This window comes from Apium graveolens, chromosome 5, assembly GCF_009905375.1.
Source record: "Apium graveolens cultivar Ventura chromosome 5, ASM990537v1, whole genome shotgun sequence".
In the NCBI taxonomy this organism is placed as follows: Eukaryota; Viridiplantae; Streptophyta; class Magnoliopsida; order Apiales; family Apiaceae; genus Apium; species Apium graveolens.
The window spans coordinates 44,473,828-44,497,530 of record NC_133651.1 but is presented as its reverse complement, the minus strand read 5'-3'; positions in this window follow the sequence as shown (position 1 = coordinate 44,497,530).

Below are 23,703 nucleotides of genomic sequence, written 5' to 3'. Positions count from 1 at the left end.
AGTATGTTGATTATGAAGAGAAATGGACAAAAAGGTTTCAACAGGGATTGAAGCCTTAGTTAAGGAGTCGTGTGGCAGCTTTTGAGTTGACTACTTATGCTAAAATGGTTCAGAAAGCGATGGTAATCGAAGGCGAGAGTGAGCAAAATCAAAAGGAGAAAGGCAACAAGAAAAGGAGATTTGAATCGGGAGAAGAAGGCTCAAGTTACAAGGGCCGGAATTAGAGAACTAATCAAAGGTTTAAACTTCAGAGGGGACCTGAGAACTTCAAGAAGAGAGAATTTGGGAATAAATCACAAGAAATGAGATCTCAGTTAACTAGTGGACAGAAACCCCCGCAAGGATCAGTTCCGGATTGTAAGATTTGTAATAGGTGACATACGGGAATATGCAATAAGGCGAATGTAGTTTGTTTCAAGTGTCATACAAAAGGCCATTATGCTCATGAATGTAAGAATCAGAAGGCCAACATCACGTGTTATAAGTGTGGGAAAGCAGGACATGTGTCACGAGAGTGCAAAGGAGTGGGTAACAATCAATTGCTGCAAATGACCACTGTACCCTACCCTGTGAATCAAGCAACTCATTTGCCAGCCTCATCATTCCCCATGTCTTTCAATCAACCTCGGATAGCATCATCTTCGAATCATCCAGCTTTGACTTATCCAGCTCAAGAGAGAACATCCAACATGAACGTGAAGGATACGATTCAAAGTTCAGATGTGGTGTGAGGTACGCTTTCTGTGAATGCCGCTAATGCTAATGTACGGATTGATTCGGGAGCCACCAAATCATTTATTTCGAAGTCTTTTGTTGATAAGTTGAATTGTGAAACTCAATTGATGCATGACCCTTTATCCATTATCTTATCTAATCAAGATAGAGTATCTGTAAATCAATTTTGCCCTCATTGTGCAATGGAGATAGACAGACATGTATTTCATGCGAACCTTATTCTTTTTCAATTAGGAGAATTTGACGTGATCTTAGGGATGGATTGGATGACAAGTTTCAGTGCTCAAATAGACTGTAAGGATAAAAGGGTAGTATTAAGTACACCGCAAGGTAAGAAAGTGACATTCAAGGGCCAAAGGCAAACTCAGACATTTCTCACCTCGATGAAAGCAAAGAAGTTGATTCAGAAAGGATGTGAAGCGTATTTGGCGTATGTAGTCGATAAGAGTAGAGAAGTTTCTAATCCAGAAGACATTCCGGTAGTAAGAGATTTTCTAGACATTTTTCCTGAAGAGCTTCATGGCTTACCCCCGGACCGATAAATTGAGTTTATAATAGATCTTGCACCCGGCACCAAACCTGTTTCGAAATCTCCATATTGGATGGCACCAACGGAGATGAAGGAATTAGCAAAGCAAATACAAGAACTACTAGAAAAGAAATTTATAAGACCAAGTATTTCACCGTGGGGCGCGCCGGTTTTGTTTGTGAAGAAAAAGGACGGGAGCATGAGACTTTGTATAGATTATCGAGAATTGAACAACTTGACGGTTAAGAATAGATACCCTTTGCCTAAGATTGATGATCTGTTTGACCAACTCAAAGGAGCCTCTTATTTTTCAAAGATTGATCTGCGATTGGGATACCACCAATTGAAGATTAAGTCTGAAGACATACCGAAAATAGCTTTTCGATCAAGATATGGACATTATGAATTTCTCGTTATGGCTTTTAGGTTGATGAATGCACTGGCTGCTTTCATGGATTTAATGAATCGTGTATTCAAGGAGTACTTGGATAAGTTTGTCATAGTTTTCATCGATGACATTTTAGTATATTCATAGACAGAAGCTGATCACGCGGAACATCTAAGAATAGATTTGGAAGTATTGCGAAAGGAGAAATTGTATGCCAAGTTCTCGAAATGTGAGTTTTGGTTAACTGAAGTAAGATTTCTTGGACATATTGTTGGAAGTGAGGGAATTAGGGTAGATCCTGAAAAGATTGAGGCGGTGATGAATTAGGAGAGACTGAAGATGCCAACCAAAGTGAGAAGTTTTATGGGACTGGCAGGATACTACAGAAGATTTGTAAAGGATTTTTTGAAGATTGTCGTACCATTGACCAAATTGACAAGGAAGAATGAGAAGTTTGAATGGACGGAGAAGTGTGATGGTAGTTTTCAAGAATTGAAGAAAAGATTGTAACTGCTCCCATTTTAGCATTACCAGATGAAAAGGGAGATTTTTTGATATACAGTGATGCCTCTTATAAAGGACTTGGATGCGTATTGACGCAACACGGGAAGGTGATAGCGTATGCTTCAAGATAACTTAAACCGCATGAACAGAAGTACCCGACTCATGACTTAGAATTAGCTGCGATAATGTTTGCTTTGAAATTATAGAGGCACTACTTATATGGGGAAAAGTGCGAGATATACACGGATCACAAAAGTGTGAAGTACCTCTTTAGTCAGTAGGAGCTAAATATGAGACAACGCCGATGATTGGAATTGATCAAAGGCTATGATTGTTCGATACAATATCATCCGAAAAAGGCCAACGTGGTAGCAGACGCATTGAGTAGGAAGGAAAAGCTAAGTATGATAACAATATCAAAGGAATTATCTGATAAAGTTGAATAAATTGAAATTAGAACTTTGTGATCATGGAGGAGCGAAAAAAATGTGTTGTGCCATTACTTTTCAACCAACACTACTAGAGAGGATAAAAAAATGCCAAGATGAAATAACCACTCAAGAGAATAGTCAGTTGACAGGAGAAGAGATATGTACATAAAAAGATGAACAAGGTGTGTTGAGATTTTCGACAAGAATTTGGATTCCAAATGTGACTGAATTGAAGAAGGATATTTTGCAAGAAGCACACAACTCAATATTTTCGATTCACCCGGGAAGTACCAAAATGTACCTTGATTTTGAAGAAGAGTTTTTGGTGGCCGAACATGAAAAGAGAGATTACAAAATGGGTTTCAAAATGCGACACATGCCAAAGAGTGAAAACAGAACATCAGAAACCAAGTGGTTTGATTCAACCACTAAAGATTCTAGAATGGAAGTGGGAAAATATTGTCATGGATTTTGTAGTGGGTTTACCGCAAACACGTTCTGGACACGACGTAATTTGGGTGATAGTTGACCACCTTACAAAGTTGGCACATTTTCTTCCCATCAATGAGAAGTCTTCATTAGACAGACTAGTTCATATGTATGTTTGCGAAATCGTGTTACGCTATGGAGTACCTATATCGATAGTTTTGGATCGAGACCCGCTATTCAATTCGAGATTCTGGAGATAATTTCAAGAAAATCTCGGAACGAAATTAAATATGAGTACAGCATACCATCCACAAATCGATGGCCAAAGCGAACGAACAATCCAAACCATTGAAGATATGTTGCGAAGCTATGCAATTGATTTTTCAGGAAGTTGGGACGATCATCTACTACTTGTAGAATTCTCATATAACAATAGTTACCATTCAAGTATTGAAATGCCACCATACGAAGCTTTATATGGGCGAAAGTGTAGAATACCGACAAGTTGGGATGAAGTTGGGGAAAGAAAGATTTTTGGACCTAAATTGATTCATCAAATGAAGGACACCGTCATTGTGATCAAGAAGGGACTCATTGCTACTCAGGATAGACAAAAAAAATACGCGGACCCCGCTTGGAAGGATGTGAAATTTCAAATTGGGGAAGTTGTATTGTTAAAAGTATCACCATAGAAGGGTTTGACCCGATTCGGTAAGAAAGGGAAATTAGCTCCAAGATACATAGGACCTTTTAAAATCTTGAACCAAGTATGGAAAGTTGCTTATGAGCTAGCCTTGCCACCACAATATCAGCACGTGCATAATGTATTTCATGTCTTATTGCTAAAGAAGTATAATCTGGACGCCAATCATGTGATAGAGATTGAGCCAGTGGAAATTCAAGCCAATTTATCATATGAAGAGCAACCTGTGTGGATACTGGATCGACAAGAGAGAATTCTTAGAAATAAATCAGTAAGTATGGTGAAAGTATTGTGGAGGAATCCTAAAGTTGAAGAAGCAACGTGGAAGTTAGAATCTGAAATGCAAAACCGGTGTCCTCAACTATTCTCCTAGATTCTGAGGACAGAATCCTATAAGGGGGAGATGATGTGTTAACCAGTAAATATTTGAGCTATTTTATAAGTGCGATGTATTTATTCATAAATATTCTGTGTTATAAGGCCGACTATGCGGATTCATTATATATTGTGTATAATTCTGTCGTGTGGCATTACGAATGTTGCTGGAATATTTTTATGCGTATAGCTTTTGTATGCGAGTAAGATTTTCGTTACGCGATTAGATAAGTAGCGCGATTTGATAATATTTGAATATTTGCGACTACACGATTAAGTAATAATTGAGATTCTCGCGATTTAGTGATATTTGAATTAGTTGCGAATAGACGGATAAATTATATTCTAATATTGTGGAGCGAGTCAATTTATTTGCAATTGCTTGTGTGATTTTTAATGTGTTAATTATATTTTTCATGATTTATTAGTATGATAATATTAGAAAAACTATTTTTACTTCTTTTTTTCTGAATTTTTTGAAAACAATTTTATTAAACTTTTAAAATCTCATAGTATTTATGGTATTAATTTAGATAGTTTTGACATCATCAAATAAAGAACTTGTACATATTTCCATAATGCATGTTAGGTAATGAATACAACACAGAGGGGGTGAATGTCTTTTAGATATTTTTAAGGCTTTTTAAAGGTTAGTTGCTTGGTTAACAAAGCAGATTAGAAATGCAGCAATACTATGTTAACTGAAATAAAACAGTGCACACAATATTTCAAAACTCACTTAATTTTGTATTAAAATTAAACTAGTGTCTTGCTACAAAACCTGGGTTCTTTGTAAGTAAAGAACTCAGCTTCTTCCTTGAGAGAGTTACAAGAAATTCTAGATATGTTTGATACAATATAAAAGAAAAGGACCAGTGTTTACTTTATAGATTAGTAAACACAGGTTTACACAGCATGCAATAGAATGTGCTAAACTCTACTTTAAGTTATCTCTAAAGCTTTCCATTTCTGGCTTAGTGTATCTTTGCAAATCCTGTGAATCTGTGACTTTCCTTTCTCAGTTAATCTTGGCCTTTGATCTTGCACTCTTCAAGTTGCTTTTATAGACTTTTCAATCTAACTGATTAGATCGTTTGTTGATTGATAATTATAAATATTTAACTTGTCTGCATTTTATACTTGAGGTTCATATCGAGATCTCTAGTTTGTTGTATAAAGAATTGACATCTCGATAAGTATAATGGCTTATCGAAATCTCTTAGTTCTCTATAAGTGTTTTGACTTGTCGAGGTCTCTGAGTTCTCTATAAGTGAACTTGGCTTGTCGAGGTCTCCAAACTTCTGCATGTAGAAATGACTTGTTGATATCTCTAATCTTCATGTCTTCATTTTGACTTGTCGATATCTCTGAGTTCTCTAATGCAGAAATGACTTGTCGTTATCTCTAAGATCTCTATAAGCATTTTGACTTGTCGATATCTCTGAGATATCTAATGATAATTTGACTTGTCGATATCTCCAATCTTCATGTCTTTATTTGGCTGGTCGATATCTATGAGACTGTTAGGGCGAAAACACGTGCTAATATTCACGCAAGTATACGCGTTCGCAAGTAGTACAAGATATAAATCCGATTCGTTCCCACAGAGACTGGTTTAGGTTAAGTTCAATTTATGCACCTATGCAATAATGTATGGTTATCGCTCAATGCTAAGACAAATAACAAATTGGGTTTTTATTAAACTAAGAGATTATACTAAATAACATTAACTAAGAGAATTGAGGTTGAATTACTATATATGACAAACATGGGATTCTAACTTCATTAAATACTTCATTCAATAGCCTTATTGTTCTTAACCTTAACATGTGATGGTGATGACACTAATCAGATAACACGAAACTGATAACGCCAACTTTTGTTGCACAAGTACCATTCTACCAGACATCCACAAAAGAGATAGAAGCTAAATAGGCACCAATTATATTGAGACCATATATGTCTATAGAATTTGACAACATAACGATTTAAGCACAAGTTATCCATAATGATTACATAGGGCAAGTAAAACGGTTAGAGTTACCTACGAATCATGCATACACATACATGAACCTATGCTAGCATGGCAAGTTCTAAACCTCTATATTCACTGTCACTTCAATAGAGATTAACACGCTATCTTATATGTTAGCTACGCACATAAGACGAATAAGCACAACCAATACTAGGATATCAATCAATCACCACACACCAAGATATCAGAATAATTTATTTATTAAAATCCATAAGAAAATCCGCTAGAATCCCATGATAACGATTAGCCCATAATAGAACTCATCGTCGCCATGAGTTCATATGAAAGCATGGTATAAAACAAGGTCTTAATAAAATGAATAATAATTAAAGTAAGAATAAACGAGATCTAGGTTCAACAAGAACGAAAACGAGCATCCAAAGTTACAACTAATTCAAAGAATCATAAGTTGAAAACAAGATCTTCTTTTTCGGAGTTGTTCTGTGCTTCTAGGTCTTCTCCTTGGTATCCTAATATTCCCGGATGATGAAAACCCATTTTTTAAGTATATATACGCCCCTAGTGGACGTGGACCCTTAAAATCGTCAAATTCCAATCAAAAAAGGATTTTTCAGCTAAATCAGCGACCAGCCGTGCCTTGGGCGGTCGTCAGCTCTCCGGGTGGGCGCTCAGCTCTCTGGGCGGCCGCTCAGCTCTCTTGGGCGGGCGCTCAGCTCCTATCTGGAAAAATTTCTGATGAATCTTGTTTTGGCCATAACTTGAGTTCTACTCGTCAGAATTAGGCGATTCAACTGCCCACGCAAAGCTAACGAGATTCTCTACAACTTGAAAATGGCCTTGAATTCCAAATCTGATCACATTTTTTTTATCATATTTCCTTTAAAAGCTCATTTCTTCATTTAACTGATACCTGAAATGCAATAACACAAAAACACATCAAAATACCAACAACTTGAGTCCAAAACACCAATTTAAGCTTGTAAAAAAGCATTCCAAGTGGATATAAAATCCACTTATCAGAGACTTCTCTATAAGTTTTTTTGGACTTCTCGATAAGTCATTCTGGAATTCTCGAAGACTTCTCTATATGTTTTGATCTGTAACTTGTAGATATCTTGACTTAGAATATTTTTCCTAAAACATATTTATTCAACTCCAAGCGTCTTCATACTTTCTCTGAGGCATGATCTTCTTGATCTTCTTCCCGAGTTTATTCTTAGGTTTGAGACTGTTTACAGAAAAATACTCCAGTCTAACCTTTGACATTTTTACAGACTCAAGTAATATAATACAAAATACAAATTTAGATTATCATACAACTAATTCTTAGGGATGTCAATTTGACTTAGTCTTGTTATAGTGCAAGCATGTCTTGCACAACAATCTCCCCCAATTTGTGAGAAGATTGCTAATCATAAATTCATGTCTGGTAATAAGACTAACCCCATATTACAATGAACAGAAAAACATTACATAAAAAATTGACAGAAGTACAGCTTTTATATATTAAGTGATTACAAGAGTTTGATAGGTACATTCATTACATGAAATCCTCATAGCCTGGTCCATTAAGTTGCTTCCAAGTAGAGTGAAAGTACCATCATCATAATATATCATGATTTCTGTATAGGATACAACCCAGACTCTGACTATTTCTTCATCTTGATGTTGAAAGTACTCTTCATCTATGATGCACCAATTTAAAGGAAGAAAATCAGATTGATCATAACAATTCCAGATAGCCCTTTCAGTAACTTGTAATTTCTTTAGTTTTCTTCCAACAGATTTGTAATGAGTTTTGACTAATGGCTTGAATGAGGGTAGGTTTATGATTTTCTTCAAGGTGGATTGGTTGAATTTGATTGGTATTTTGAGTAGGGTGTTTTCAGTTCATTTGTAGAAGAACTTGGGCTTAGATGTTAAAGGTATTGGAGTGTTTGAGTTTGATGACTTAGAGGGTTGAGCAAGTTGGATTTGGATTGACTGGACATTTTTCTTTGGTTTTGAACCATCCTCCTTCTTCTTTCTGCTTCTCTCATCACCTCTTTTATTATCATCTCCCTTCTTCTCATCTTGCTTCTTTTCTTTGCTACAAGTTGCTCTAGAAGATTGACTTGGATTTGAGCCAGAAGTTTTTTGATCATCTTGCTTCTGTTCATCTCATCCTTGCCATTCTTTAAGTTGAATTATGAATTTGGCAACATGGTATCTATATTTTGAAGATATCTTCCCACAATTCTGATCATCTCCTCATCTGCAATTTTCTTGTTTTTCTTGGACTTGAGATTAGTTTCAAGAGACATTATCAATATCACATTTCCTCTTACACAATTCTTTGGAACTATGAAGAACTTGCATTTTCTAGATTATGAACAGATGTAAGCCACCCCTTGCTTGGATAAAGATAGGCTTCAGAAAAAGCAGCTATCTGAGCTTTCTTGAGTTCATTTAGCAGTTGGGTGTCCTCTGTAATTACTAGATTAATTCTGTCAGTAATTGCATCCAGCTCAGATGCTCTGATACTTTGAAGATTTGAGAGAGACACCTATAGACATCTGTCCAAGCCACAGTCATTTACATTTGCAATAATTCTTTTCTCTAGAAAGTTATCAACTTTGACAGTCACAATTCTGATAAAATTGATGTTTTGGCCAATGCTCTTTTGTAGGTGATGTAATTGTTATGAAGAGACACCCTTAAGGCTGTTAACAGTTCATTGAATTCCTGGTCTTGACAGGGTCCTTCTGCAGTTTTTAGAAGTCTATCTTTTCCAACATCTTTAGATAGTTGAGCTTGTGAAGAGCTTTGACCAATGTGAGTGGATGTCAATTTTTCAGTCCCTTTAGATTTACCAGCTTCCTTAGAATGTTGAATCCTAGCTTCTATCTCACCCTTAGTCTTGTTGGCAGGCATGAGTAGTGGAGTTGGAATTTCTGGTATAATAGCTTCAGAAAGAGAAGGTAGAGGAACATTCAAGGCACCCATGATAGCTCCCAAATGAAATGAGTTCTGCATTTGAAGGTGTTTGTGGGAGTCTACCAGGGTCCTGTTGTCATTTTATTAACTCGGCACTAGAGTAGTGAGAGCTTGTACCTAAGCTGTGAGTGAATCATTAGAGGAATTTAGAGTTGAAACTTGTTGTTCTAGAGATTGAAGTTGGAGGGTTGATGATGTTGATGATTGTGACTGAGAGCTTGAAGATACAGAAGTGCCAAATGTAGCTTGCACAGATTCCTTTATTCCTTCCATCAAAAGAGCTGAAGGCTCATAGCTGCTTTGATGAATTGTTGTCAACTTGAGTCTGGTGTCATTAGAATTTGTAATGTGATGTTGTACCACTTCATGCAGAGCCACAAAAGATTGCCTTAGATTTTTGTCACTTGCATCCACTATAGTTAGATCAAACATTGCCATATGTTTTACAAAGGTCTTGAATTTTGATTTGATCTCAACTTGTGAAGGTATAATCTCATCCATTTTCTCCCTTGCCATCTTTCTGATTTTGTCTTGATGACCAGTCAAAGTCACTTGTAGTGATTTACCAAAGAGGTGAAAAACCTTGATTTGAGCCTTATAGACTTCATTGACTGCATCATACACTTCTTGTGGAGTGAGGGTCTTGGCATTACTCCCCAAAATGGTGGTATATTCCTCTCTAAATCTTTCCAAGACCTGATTCATCTCCAATGTGAATTCCTTAGAAAGCCAAGCATCCACATTGCCATAATGCTCAGCTTCATTCACTATCTTCTGCTTTTGCATTTCAACATCTTCATTATAAGTTAGCAGAATTGTATGATAGTCTTGATTTGTCATATCTGTAGTGAGCAGATGCTTTGTGATGTTTGCAAGGCCTAAAAGTTGATCAATCAAAAGGTCATCCATTGTGGTTGGTTGGGAGTGAGCATTTTGTAACCACTTTTGTAATCACAGTTTGACTCACAGGTTAAACTATGGTTGTGACAGTTTGTTGTTGTAATATCCGGGATATAACGTGTAATTATTTTTACTATTAAATAATTAATATGTGTGTTCAATATCTATTCTGTGAGTTAATTGTTAAGTGATATATGTACTTGAATATTCAAAAATAATATTAATTGAGTATTTTTATTTTTATATGTCCAAAATAAAATATAGATAATTGTCATATCTTCCTAATTATTTTTATGTTGATTTATAGATTTATAAGAATCATATGAAAATTTTAAAATCTTTTTCCGGGTAATTAAAATTTATTTTATAAAAACGGGAACCAACCAACGTCAACCGTTGTTACGTTTTTGGAACCCGAAACTCTTCCGAGAACTCCTTCCTAACCTAATTGTAATATTCCTAGCATTTTCCATGTTTCGACTTTTTCGATCCGGCGTACGGTTTGTCCTGCGCGGGTCCCGGCACAACATTTTCGATACAATATTCGTTTCGGTAAATTAATAAAACCCGTATTTTCGATAAACGGGAGCTTTTTATTAAACTGTCCCAATTATCACTTCGTAGTACGTGTAACTGGGTGCTGAGACCAAGACCGCAGTACAAGCTGTACTGATTTGGATAATTATCCCGAAAACCGATACCGTTTGGATCAGTTTTTATAAATAAACGTACCCTTTTATATCCGGAATGATCCAACGGGATACTAATTTTCCGTAATTATAAATAGCCTTTTACCGTATTTTATTTCGTATAAAAATCATTTGCAGACAGATAAATATATAATTTTACAGAGAAAAATCTTATATTCATAAACTGTTCTAAGAATCAAACAGCAAAACGAAGGTGTTACCGATCTCTGTTTTCAAAGCTTGAGTAACCAAAACGAAGGATTTGAGGTGTTCTATCAGATTCTGAGCTTTGTTTCACTGCAGAATCAAAGGTTTAATTTCTAAAAATTTATTTATTTTCGAATTTATTTTATTAAAAATATGAATTTTTGTTCGGATGATTGTTTGTATGATTTGATGATTGCATGTTGTAGAGCTTGTTTTCCTGATGATTTTCATATTTCATACGTCTGATTTGGAGTTCAATAACATGTTCAAATTTGAGTTTGATTTTTGAATTTTAAAATTAGGGTTTATAACCCGTATGAATGTTCTTAATTGAAATTTGGGGGTTTCTTATTCTGTGATAGATTGATGTTGTGTTATAGTGGGTTGTGTTCTCTGTGAAATTAGCAATCCAGTCGTATAAGTTTCATGAACCAACGAGGTCTGTAGAGAAGGGAGTTGTGTTTTGAATATTTTCGATGTTCGCCGGAAACCGGCGATGTTCTTGGCCAATTTCCGGCCAAAATATGAATGATTATAATGATTTGATTGCATGAATATGTTCCTGGTGAGGTGTAGTTGTGATCTGGACAGTTTGGTGGCCTGAGGTGGCCGGAATCGTGTTCTCCGGCCACACTCCGGCGAAGTCGACGGCGGGGTTGGTAAAATTGCAAACAGGCCCCTGTAGTTTTAAAAACGATGCAGTTAGGTCCCTGAAGTTTCCAGACTTTACAAAAATAGGATTCCTGTTTTAAAAATATTTAAAAATCATATTTCCCATTTATTTTTATTATAAAAATTTGTTTTTAATTTCTGAAAATTCTAAAAATTATTATTTTAATTTCGAAAATTATTTTTAATTCACAAATAAATTTGAATTAATTAGTTAATTAATTTCAGTTAATTTTTAATTGATTAATTAGTCAATTAATTCGAAAATTAATTGATTAATTGATTTAATTAATTATTAATTGATTTTTAATTAATTATTTAATTAGATTTAATTATTAAAAAAATGATTTAAAAATTCTGAAAAATAGTTTCGAGCTTTAAAATATTATTCTAAATTATTTTCAAGGCTCGATAATTATTCTAAAATTGTTTCGGGCCAGAATTGGCCAACCGAACCCTGTTTATTAACCCGAAATTGATCCAACGACCCGTTTTAATTCCGAAAAATGTTTTAAAAATTATTTTAAATACCCGAAAGCACATTTATGACCCGAGACTTCTTTATAAATGATATGTCATTGATTATGTGATGTATTATGTGTTATACGTGACCTGTTGTTTGACTATCGGTCTATATATTCGGTGTTTACTTCGTTATTGCATAGATTTCAATCCGTTAATCGGATTTGGGTAAAACGAAGGGTAGATAGAAGTGTGTGTTGAATAGAACTCTATGAGTTGATGATTGATAGATGCTTATGATATGTGAGCAGAAAAGGCAAGACGTAGGAAAGGAAAACAGATAGTTGAAGAGTAAGACGGTTGTGATTGGAAGTCAGTGCAGAGTAGTAAGCTAATACCAGGCAAGTGTTCTGAACTTTCTCGAGATATTGTAATTCTTGATAGTCTTGTTGATATTGCAAGTGCTTTGAAGCACGGAAACCTAAACCCTGATTTCAGTTATTGTCCTTGAGCTATGAATCATATTCTTTCTAAGCCATTGATTATTGTAAACCCAAACTCGAACCTCAAGTATACGATACTATTCCATAAATACATGCAAACAAAATCCCAAACACTGAACTGAATTACTTGTACATACAACCATTGTATCCTATGCTTTGAGAGCCCAAATCTTTGAAACCCTGAAATATTGATTCTTTTGTTATCCAATTCTTTCATTACCCAGCGTTCAAGCTTTTAAACTACTTTATTGATCCTTACAAAGATTGAAAACCTTTCATTGTTAAACACTCATTGTTGTTAATGATTTTGGTTATTGTTTATTATTGCATATTCTGTTATTATGTTAGAATTGGATTGTTTTTATAAAATTGTGGACCAGATTTGTGGTCAGACCATATAATGGTCAAGTTAGGCCAATGTGTGCCTTGGATCCAGTAGTTAGAGCAATGCTGTATGCCTTGCTCGGGGTTAGTGCGTGACTGATCAGCAGCCTAACCTTGGTTTTTAAATTAAAAGTATAATATCCAATTCTAAATCATAATCCAATGTTCACTTGATATCATAATCATAGTCACCTGATGATCATTATTCTCAGTTTTGTCATTTTGACTTGCTGAGCTAGTTAGCTCATTTGTGCGATGTTGTTTATATTCTTTCCAGTTAAAAAGGAACCAGTTGGTAGCGAGGATCCCCAGTCCAGTGCGAGAGCTAGGGGTTCAGGTTGAGGAAGCTGAGCTAGTAGGCTTCTTTTGGGATAATTTAAGTTTGTAAAAGTTTGTATTAATGTTTGATACTCAGTGTGAGTTTGAAATAGTTGGGATTTGAACGGTTTGTAATATATTAGTGTGTTTGGCTTGTGTGCATACTTTAACCTGTTGCGATCCGTGGTGGTTGATAAGTAGGGTCACTGCATATATTATTATTATCTTTATTATTGTTATAAGCAGGTTATAATTAAGGTGTGTGTGTGGACCCCAAACTTCTGACCCGGGTTTGGAGGGCGCCACAGTTGTTCTCCAATTATGGTGGGAACCTCCATTGGAATTGGAGGGGATTTAACTAGGTTACTGTCATGTAATCTAGTCTCAAACCCTTGTGTTTCTTTCAAAACATTGTCACTAGAAAGTGATGTACTTGCCTCCCCCATAGCAGGATCATTGGCAGTTGAACTCCTAGCTTCAATTGTGAGTGCAATCTCAGCAAGGGTTTTGAGGGGAGTTGTTCCTCCAACAGGAACCTCTAATTGAATTGGAGAGGATTTAAATAGCTCCCCCTCAGGAGTACTACCCTCAAACCTTACAACCTGTGAAGGTTTATTTGCACATGAAGGTGCATTGGAAACTACCACATGGTCTTCAACAAAAACTGATGAAACCCCTATGTTTGTGTTGGTGTCTTCAAGATCTACCCCAACATGTAGCCTCTCACCAACTAAATTTGGTTCCTGGGTGGTGAGAATGGTTTTTTGAACCATGTCACTTGATGTTGGAAACTCTTGAGAATCAGATTTAAGAGTTTGATTAAATGAAGAAGAAATTTGGGAAATTAGAATTTAAATTTCAGAGTTGAGTGTTGGCAGCTCCCCCTAAATGAATGAGGGAGCTTCAAGAGATGTGATCTCCTTGTGTGTGCCATCCTTATTTCTCCTTTCATATACTTGAATTTTTTCAAGTCTTTGTGCAGACTCTTTACAGGGTGCACTAGGGAGAGTGTTATTTTCAATACAGACACCCTGTTGAGAGGATGCCCCTAGAGTCCGTTTTAATCCCTGTTTTACAACTACATCCTTTTGGGAGGATGCAGAGGTGGCTTGAGTGGTCAAATCAGTTTATTTTACCTTCTTTATTTTTCCGATCAAAGGTGACTCTTTTTTTTGTTTGGTCCTCACCACTCTCAGTAACTACTTACAAGGGTACATGTTTCCTCTTCTTTTTACTCACTTCAGCCTTTTGAGAGGATGATGTGGTTGGTTTCCTAGATTCTAATGATACAAAAGGAAGGGTCTCAGTGTGGAAAGGTCCCTATTTGTGTTCCTGTGTTTGTTCTTCCATAGGTACGGGAACTATTACTGCACTAGACGTAATTGTACACCTTATGTCAGGCATGGGGTATGGGTAAGTCTTAAATCTCTCCAACATAAATGGAGTGATTTTGAGACTTACAGTTACCTTGTTCTTTGTAGTAAGTGATCCAAATAAAATTTTGGACCCTTGCTTACAATTGCCTATTTTTTTCCTATCTATACCATTAAGTAAATGAATGTCTTGAACCTTATAATTTAAAGTAGACATTAAAAACCTAGGAAAGAAAATTTCCTTACCTCTTGTAGCTAGGGGCATTGTAAGCCTGGTTCTAAGTTCTTCCAGGATCAATAGACCAACATTCAGGTGTCTGTTGTGAGCTTTGGAGAACACCAGCTTCTGGACGACACTTGATATGTTGTTATATCCTGTCTTTCTACAAGTGAAGGCCCTCACAATGGAATCAAACAAGAAAGACCATTCCTTCCTTAGGAACTTCTTGTTTGGACTAGCTAGGTTGATTCTTTCACTATATTTGATGAAGTCCTTGAACTCAGCTAGCTCATCTTGTGTTGGAACCTCCACCACATTTTCAGTTGGAATGCCCAAAGCTTGATTCACATCTTGTTCATTAAACTCCACATGTTGGCTTCCAATAGAGCAGTTTACCATAAAAGATACAGGGTTGTCATGCATAATTATCCTCAACACAGCTATTGTCCAGAATTCATGTAAAACATCCAAGTAAAGGATTGGATTTACAGTTAGAGCTCCTACAAGATAAGACTCAGACAAAAATTTAACAAGCCCCTTGAAACTGTTAGGAGCTTGATTAGCATCTGTAAAAGCAAGAGAGTTGGTTCCATCCTTGGGAATTGCAGCTCTAACATTGTTTAGTGCCATTTTAGAGGAGTAAATTTGAGTGGGTAAGAAAAAGTAGAAAGAAAGAGTTTGAAATGAGAGAGCGGTGGAAAATTGGAAAAATTAGGTCACTTAGAGATCTTGAAGGCGTAAAGAGGTGTATGTCGAGATGCCTGGGTATTTATAGCAAAAGGTAAATAACTTATCGAGAACTAAAAATGAACGTTTATAATTTTCTTATCGAGAAGTCATATTGAGAGAATAGATACATATCGATATGTCATTTTCCTGACTCTTATTGAGAACTAGAAATTGACTTGTCGAGATGTCAAGTAAATACCCAGTTTGTCCTGAATGAACTGAATTATTTCCAATTTTTATTTGAATAAATCAAATAAAATCAGAATTATTTTGTCAAATGTATTTTACCAAAATAATTTATTAAATTAAATTATCTCAGTTCTGAGTTATTGATAAGTCACTTGTAGAGAACTCTGTGAGTTAACACTTATCGAGATCTCTACAATGACTTATCGAGAAGTCATAATAAAGCTTGTCGAGAAGTCCTTCAAGAAGTCAGAAAAATGACTTATCGATGACTCACTCGGGAAATCTCAAATTGATTTATAGAGAAGTCAATTAAAATTTTCGAGAACTCAGTTCTCTATATATTTTTGATCTTTTTGATCCTGCCTTGTGCTAATTTTACATATTAAAAATGCAAATCAACATTTAGACAGTTTTCATAGAATTGAAAAATTTCAAGCTATATTTTGAATTTTTGAAAAATAAATATACAGAGATTTCTGAAATATTTATAACTCATATTCCAGTTAATTTCTAACTAAATCAAATAAATTTTGATTAATTAGAAATCAATCTACTGCAACACTTTAGCTGAGTTCTTGCATTTAGGATGGAGAATTTAACATTCTAATTTCACCTACAAGTTTAGTGAAAGTTGCTTCATCCAAAGGTTTAGTGAAAATGCCAGCTAACTTTTTTTCTGTTGGAACAAAAATGTGGTCAATGGTACCATTTTCAACATGTTCTCTAATAAAATAGTACCTTACATCAATGTGATTTATTCTAAAATGATTAACTAGATTAGCCACAATAGATATAGCACTAGTATTGTCACACATAATTGGAATTTTGTGTAACACTGGGTCATAATACATTAGTTGATTTCTAATCCAAAGCACTTGAGCACAGCAACTTCTAACAGCTATGTATTCAGTCTCAGCTGTGGAAGTTGACACATATTGTTGTTTCTTACTATACCAGGAAACAATCTTTGTCCAAGAAACTGACAGCTTCCACTAGTGCTCTTTCTGTCAACCCTGCATCCAACAAAATCTTCATATGTGTATCCAACAGCTTCAAAACATGTTCCCTTAGGATACCATAATCCCAAGTTTAGAGTCCCCTTTAAGTATCTGAAAATTCTCTTCACAGCTATAAAATGTAATTGCTTTGGATTGGCTTGAAATCTTGCACACAAACATGTTAGAAATATAATGTATGGCCTACTAGCAGTTAAATACAACAAAGATCCAATCATTCCTCTATAACCTGAAATGTCTACACTTTTTCCTTTCTTATCTTCATCCAACTTAGTAGCTATAGACATAGGTGTAGATGCAGGTGAACAATCAACCATGCCAAACTTCTTTAATAAATCCTTGACATAATTAGTTTGGCTGATGAAGATCCCATCACTTCTTTGACTGACTTGAAGTCCAAGAAAGTAACATAGTTCTACCATCATACTCATTTCATATTAACTCTGTATAAGCTTTAAGAATCTTTGACATAGCTTTTCATTAGTAGAACCAAAGATAATATCATCCACATAGATCTGAACTAGGATCATATTATCACCATATTGTTTGTACAAGAGAGTCTTATCAATTGTACCTCTAGTGAATCCATGTTTAAGCACAAAATTCTGATAGTGTGTCATACCAAGCTCTAGGTGCTTGTTTTAGTCCATAGAGAGCCTTGAATAGCTTGTACCCAAAGTGTGGAAATTCTGGATCTTCAAAGCCAGGTGGTTGTTGCACATAAAATTCTTTTTCCAACTCACCATTAAGGAATGCAGTCTTCACATCCATTTGATACACATTAAAATTTAGTGTGCAACTAATGCAAGAAATATCCTTATTGCTTCAAGTCTTGCAACTGCAGCAAAAGTTTCATCATAATCAATTCCTTCCCCTTGTGAGTAGCCTTTTGTAACCAACCTTGCTTTATTTCTGGTGACAATTCCATTTTCATCCATTTTGTTCCTGAACACCCACTTTGTTCCAATTACACATCTGTTCTTTGGTGCAGGAACCAACTCCCAAACTTTGTTTCTTTCAAATAATTTAGCTCCTCTTGCATAGCAGATATCCAATCAGTATCAAGTAGAGCTTCCTTAGTTTTCTTAGGCTCAACTTGTGAAAGAAAACATACATGGAGATATTTATTTGCATTTGCAATTCTAGTTCTCACTCCAACAGTTGGACACCAATAATTGCTTCTCTTGTGTGACTCATATCCCATTTTCTGGTGTGAGTTTGTTAACTTAAGTTTTCTGCATTTTCTTCACCATTGGTATGACTTGCAGAATCTTCTCCTCTTTCTCCCCCTGAGTTTGTGCTATCAAATTCAGGTGTTTGAGATGAGCTTCCATTCTTATAATTCACTTGCTAATTTGACTCTTCATTTATTCTGTGAATTCTGTTGATTTCAGCTTCATCCTCAGAATCACTATCAATGTTGAGATTTTCAAATTTCAGGGCTCGCTTCATTTTCATCAAGGCATTCCAAGCCTGAACACTTGTCATCATCAAAAGTTACATATGTGCTTTCCATAATTTTCTTTTTTTCAAGCACATAGACTTTGTAGGAAGTTCTCTCCAATGAATATCCCAGAAAATTGCTTCAAAAACTTTAGAGTCAAATTTTCCCACATATTCAGAGTTGTCTTTCAAAACATAACACTTGCTTCCAAACACATGAAGATGCTTCACAGTAGGCTTTTTTTAGATAAGATTAAGTAAGGTGATTTGACAAGAATTTTGTTGATGAGATATATATTTTGAGTGTAGCATGCAATATTGACAGCTTCTTCCCAAAAACATGTTGGCAATTTCGCATCTTGCAGCATTGTTCTAGCAGCCTCCACTAATGTTCTATTTTTCCTTTCAACACCACCATTATATTGAGGTGTCCTAGCTGCTGAGAAATCTTGAACAATGCCCCTGTCTTTGCAGAAATCAGTTAAAGTTGCATTTCTGAATTCTGTGTGATTGTCACTCCTCAATATTTTCACACAATTATGATCTTCGGCATGTTTCTCAATCTTTTTTATGTGTTCAATTATGATCTGTAGAGTTTCATCTGTAAAATGCATAAATTCTACCCATGTGTATCTTGAGTAGTCATCAACCATCACAAGTGCATATTTCTTTCTTGAAATTGATAAGACATTAACTGGTCCAAATAAGTCCATGTGAATAAGTTGTAAAGGAGCACTTATGGAATTCACAGTTTTACTCTTGTGACTTGATTTCTTTATTTTTCCTTTTTGACAAGCCTCACAGACCATATTTTGAGCAAACTCCAAATTTGGCATGTCTCTCACTAACTCCTTTTTGACTGGAGTATTGATTTCCTTGTAATTCAAGTGAGAGAGCTTTTTATGCCACAACTTGCTTTGTTCTTCTGATGCCTTGGTGTAGAAGCAACAAATTCCGTCCTCATTTGTTGAGTTCAAGTCTGCAACAAATAAGCTTCCTTTTCTTGCTCTTTTCAAAGCAGTTTCACTAGTCTTTTTGCTGATAATTTTGCATTCTCCTTTTTCAAATAAAATATTGAATCCTCTATATGTAAATTGGCTGACACTCAGGAGATTCACCTCAAGACCAGCTACCAATGCTACATCTTCAATGACAATATTTCCAGAAATTATCTTGCCATATCTCATTATGAAACCTTTGTTGTTGTCTCCAAAAGTCATTAATGGGCCAGCCATCACCTCAAATTATGATAGTAGGGCCATATCACCTGTCATATGTCTTGAGCATGCACTATCTATGATCCGTATAACCTTCTTCACTTTGCCCTGTACACAATGAGGATTAAGTGTGTTTAGCAACCCAAGCAGTGTTGGGTTCTTTTTTCTTGTTAACAGATTTGATAGAATGAGAATTTGATGATTCATAAAGATTGGAGTTTATTGATTGATGTGCATTTTCCCTTTTAGCTGAGGACTCAATATTAACTTCCTTACGATCTATCTCAGCTTGTGGCAACTTGTCATTACTTTCATGTTGCAAGGTATGTAAATAAACTTGTCATATAATGAGTAAGGATCATTAACTTTTGCATCATTATACTTGTATGCTCCCAATCTTGGCTCACTAACAGCCTTTTTATAAAGGTGAGTTAGATGATTTGTAGAGCAACATTTTTTACACTATTTCTAGGAGCATTTGCAACAAATGCAAAGTTATTGTTTTTGTTTATTCCAACCTTCCTAATTCTGTTTTTCTTTTTCTTTCCTGCATTCTCAGTTTTAACTTCCTTGATTGGCTTCTTGGGAGTTTGATTCACCATAGGATTCTTCTCAGCTTTAGGAGTTGGAGTTGTTTCTGTGCATTTCTTCTCATTATCTTCATCAGCAAGTTCTTGCTTTATCACCAACTCAATTCACTAAAATTTGCTTCATATGCTTTGAACAAAGGTGCATCCACTTTTCTCAGCAAAACTGGGATATCTTCATTTATAATTATTTTGCCTCTGTCACCTACAACCTTTTTGTTGCTTTTCAATGCATCATAATCCAAGACAATATCTATGTTTGCACATGGCTTGTTCTTCTCATGGTATTGACCAACCAACCGAGATGCATTCCTGAATGAGTTCAGTTTCACCTCATTCTTCTCTATCTTTTCTCTTAACACAACTTCAATTTCATTAGCACACTTGAGCTTGTTCTTTAGATATTCATTTTCTTGCTTGACTGTCTCAATCTCCACAAGTAGTAGATCAAATTTTTATTTCTCACTCTCAAGCTTCATATTAGCTTTTGGTAACCTACTGGCCTCCTCAGTAGCTGTTATCATGCTAGTATGGATGTGGAATATTTCTATGTTCATCTTTTCAACGGTTTCCTTATATTCTCTTTCATTTAAATCAATGGTGGTAAGATTTAGTACCTTTATTTTTTATGAGGATGACTCTCCTTGCTCCAAGACCATGAGTGCATAGTTTCCTACTTCCTCATCATCATCATTATCTAAATCATCCCAGCTCTTTCCTTCTGTAATATAAGCTTTACATTGTTACTTTATCAGAAGAGCCTCATACTTTGCTTCCAGTTCAAGATAGGCCTTGTCCTTTTTCACCTTCTTTGGCTTCCTGCATTCTGTAGGAAAATGACCCAATTCATCATAATTGAAGCACCTGATCTTTGACCTGTCAACAGATATTATTTTATAGCCATTTTTATTGCCATAATTGTATTGTGTCTTTGTCTTCCAGATGCTTTCGTTGTTAAATGTTTATCCCTTATTTCTAAAGAACTTTGGCTTCTTTACTCCAATGTTAGAGAATTTTCTTGCTAAGTAAGCCATGGACTGATCTAACTCATCGAGTTCATCCAAGGTATAGAATTCATCCTCTTCAAGTTCAAGAATAACTTGCTTCTATGGTTCCTTATTCTTTTGCTCATTACTTGAAGCAGCTGGGGTCTAGATTTCTAGTTCATCATCAGATGACTGGTTGTTATTGACAACTAGTGCACTTGCTCCATCAATAATATGCCCTTGACCAGCTCTTAAGGATTTTCTTTGAATCAATTCCAGTTCATAGGTTTTCAAAATGCCATAAAAAACCTCTAGTGTCATTCTGCTCAAGTCTCTTCCTTCTCTTATAGCTGAAATCTTCTGTTCTAGATGGTCAGGAAGGGTGAGCAAAAACTTCAAGTTAACTTCCTCAACTTTATAGTATTTGTCATGAAGCTGCAAGTCATTAATCATCTTGTTGAATCTTTCAAAGATATCTGTTATACTTTCTTTAGGTTTAGCCATAAAACCCTTATACTGAGACACCAGTACTCTTCTTTGGTTGGATCTAACTTCCTCTATACCATCACACAGAATCTCTATTTTCTCCCAAATCTGTTTAGCTGTGTCACAGTTGATAATGTTATTGTACATGACATTGTCAAGTGACTCTATCAAAATTAATTGCATATCACTATCAAGAGAAACTTTTTCCTTTTCAATGTCTGTGTATGTTAAAGGATCTTTAGGGGCATAATAAGTTGGAATAACCATGTTTCCATATGTAGATTCATCAACTCTTTCCATAGGTGTGAAAGGTCCATTCTTCAGAATCTAGATGTACAAGAGATTGGCCATCCTTAGAAATGGCATCATTTTCTTTTTCCATAATGTGTAGTTAGTCTTATCAAAGACTGGTATCTTTATACTGCTAATCTTTAGTATATTCATTCTTCTAAGATCTTTAATCTATTTGCTTTCATATTTTGTTCTGATACCACTTGTTAGGTAATGAATACAACACGGAGGGGGGTGAATGTGTTTTGGATATTTTTAAGGCTTTTTGAATGTTAGTTTCTTGGTTAACAAAGCAGATTAGAAATGCAGGAATACTATATTAACTGAAATAAAACAGTGCACACAATATTACAAAACTTACTTAATTTTGTATTAAAATTAAGCTAGTGTCTTGCTACAAATCATGGGTTCTTTGTAAGGAAAGAACTCAGCTTCTTCTTTGAGAGAGTTACAAGAATTTCTAGATCTGTTTGATATGATTTAAAAGCAAATGACCAGTGTTTACTTTACATATTAGTAAACACGGGTTTACACAACATGCAATAAGATGTACTAAACCCTACTTTAAGTTATCTCTAAAGCTTTCCATTTTTGGCTTAGTGTATCTTTGTAAATCGTGTAGGTCTGTGACTTTCTTTAGTCAGTTAATCTTGGCCTTTGATCTTGCACTCTTCAAGCTGATTTTGTAGACTTTTTGATCTAAGTGATTAGATCATTTGTTGATTGATAATCTTGAATATTTAACTTTTCTGCATTCTTTACTTGAGGTTCATATCGAGATCTTCAGTTTGATCTATAGAGAACTGACATCTCGATAAGTATAATGGCTTATCGAGATCTCTTAGTTCTCTACAAGTGTCTTTGACTTGTCGAGGTCTCCAAATTTCTGCATGTACAAATGACTTGTCGATAGCTCTGAGATCTCTAATGAGAAAATTGACTTGTCGATATCTCTGAGTTCGTTAATGCATAAATGACTTATCGATAGCTTAAAGATCTATATATACATTTTGACTTGTAGATATCTCTAAGATCTCTTATAATAATTTGACTTGTCGATATCTCCAATCTTCATGTTTTCATTTGGCTTGTCGATATCTCTGAGACTTCTTCAGAAGCTATTTTGGACTTCTCGATAAGTCATTCTGGAGTTCTCGAATGACTTCTCTATATGACTTGATCTGTGACTTGTAGATATCTTGATTTAGAATATTTTTCCTAAAACAGATTTATTCAACTCCATGCTTCTTCATAATTTCTCTGAGGCATGATCTTTTTGATCTTCTTACAGGGTTTATTCTTAGGCTTGTAACAGTTTACAGAAAAATACTCCAGTCTAACCTTTGACATTTTTACAGACTCAAGTAATACAATACAAAATACAAATTTAGATTATCATACAACTAATTCTTAGGGCTGTCAATTTGACTTAGTATTGTTATAGTACAGGCATGTCTTGCACAACAATGCACAAGTTGGGGGAGATTGTTTAGATATGATTTGATGATATCAGTACTTAGCTATCAGAGTTTTCCCTCAGCAGATATCATAGTTTGACAAAGATGACATCATCAGCATCTATCGTCAGTATTTGCTAATCCGTACTTGTCATCAGTATTTATCAAGCTGGAAATTACGAGATATCACAGGAGGATATATTTGCAAAGATATATCGGTGTAGGATTTTACTTACTATAGGAATCAATAGTTGGATATGTATTAGGATTCCTTATTCAATTATAACATATCTTCTAGATTGATTGTGTAGTTGTGCAGTAGAAAAGCCCAAGTTAGGGTTTCACAATATGTGTTCAAATTGATATATCATTCATATAACCTAGCAGCCCCGAAGAATATATGTTCTTCCTTTCAGAGAGTATTGTAATCATTTTTTATTCATTAATATAAAAACTATTTATTCTATTGATTTCTTTAAATTTGATTTGATTGTTTAAACTGTATTCACCC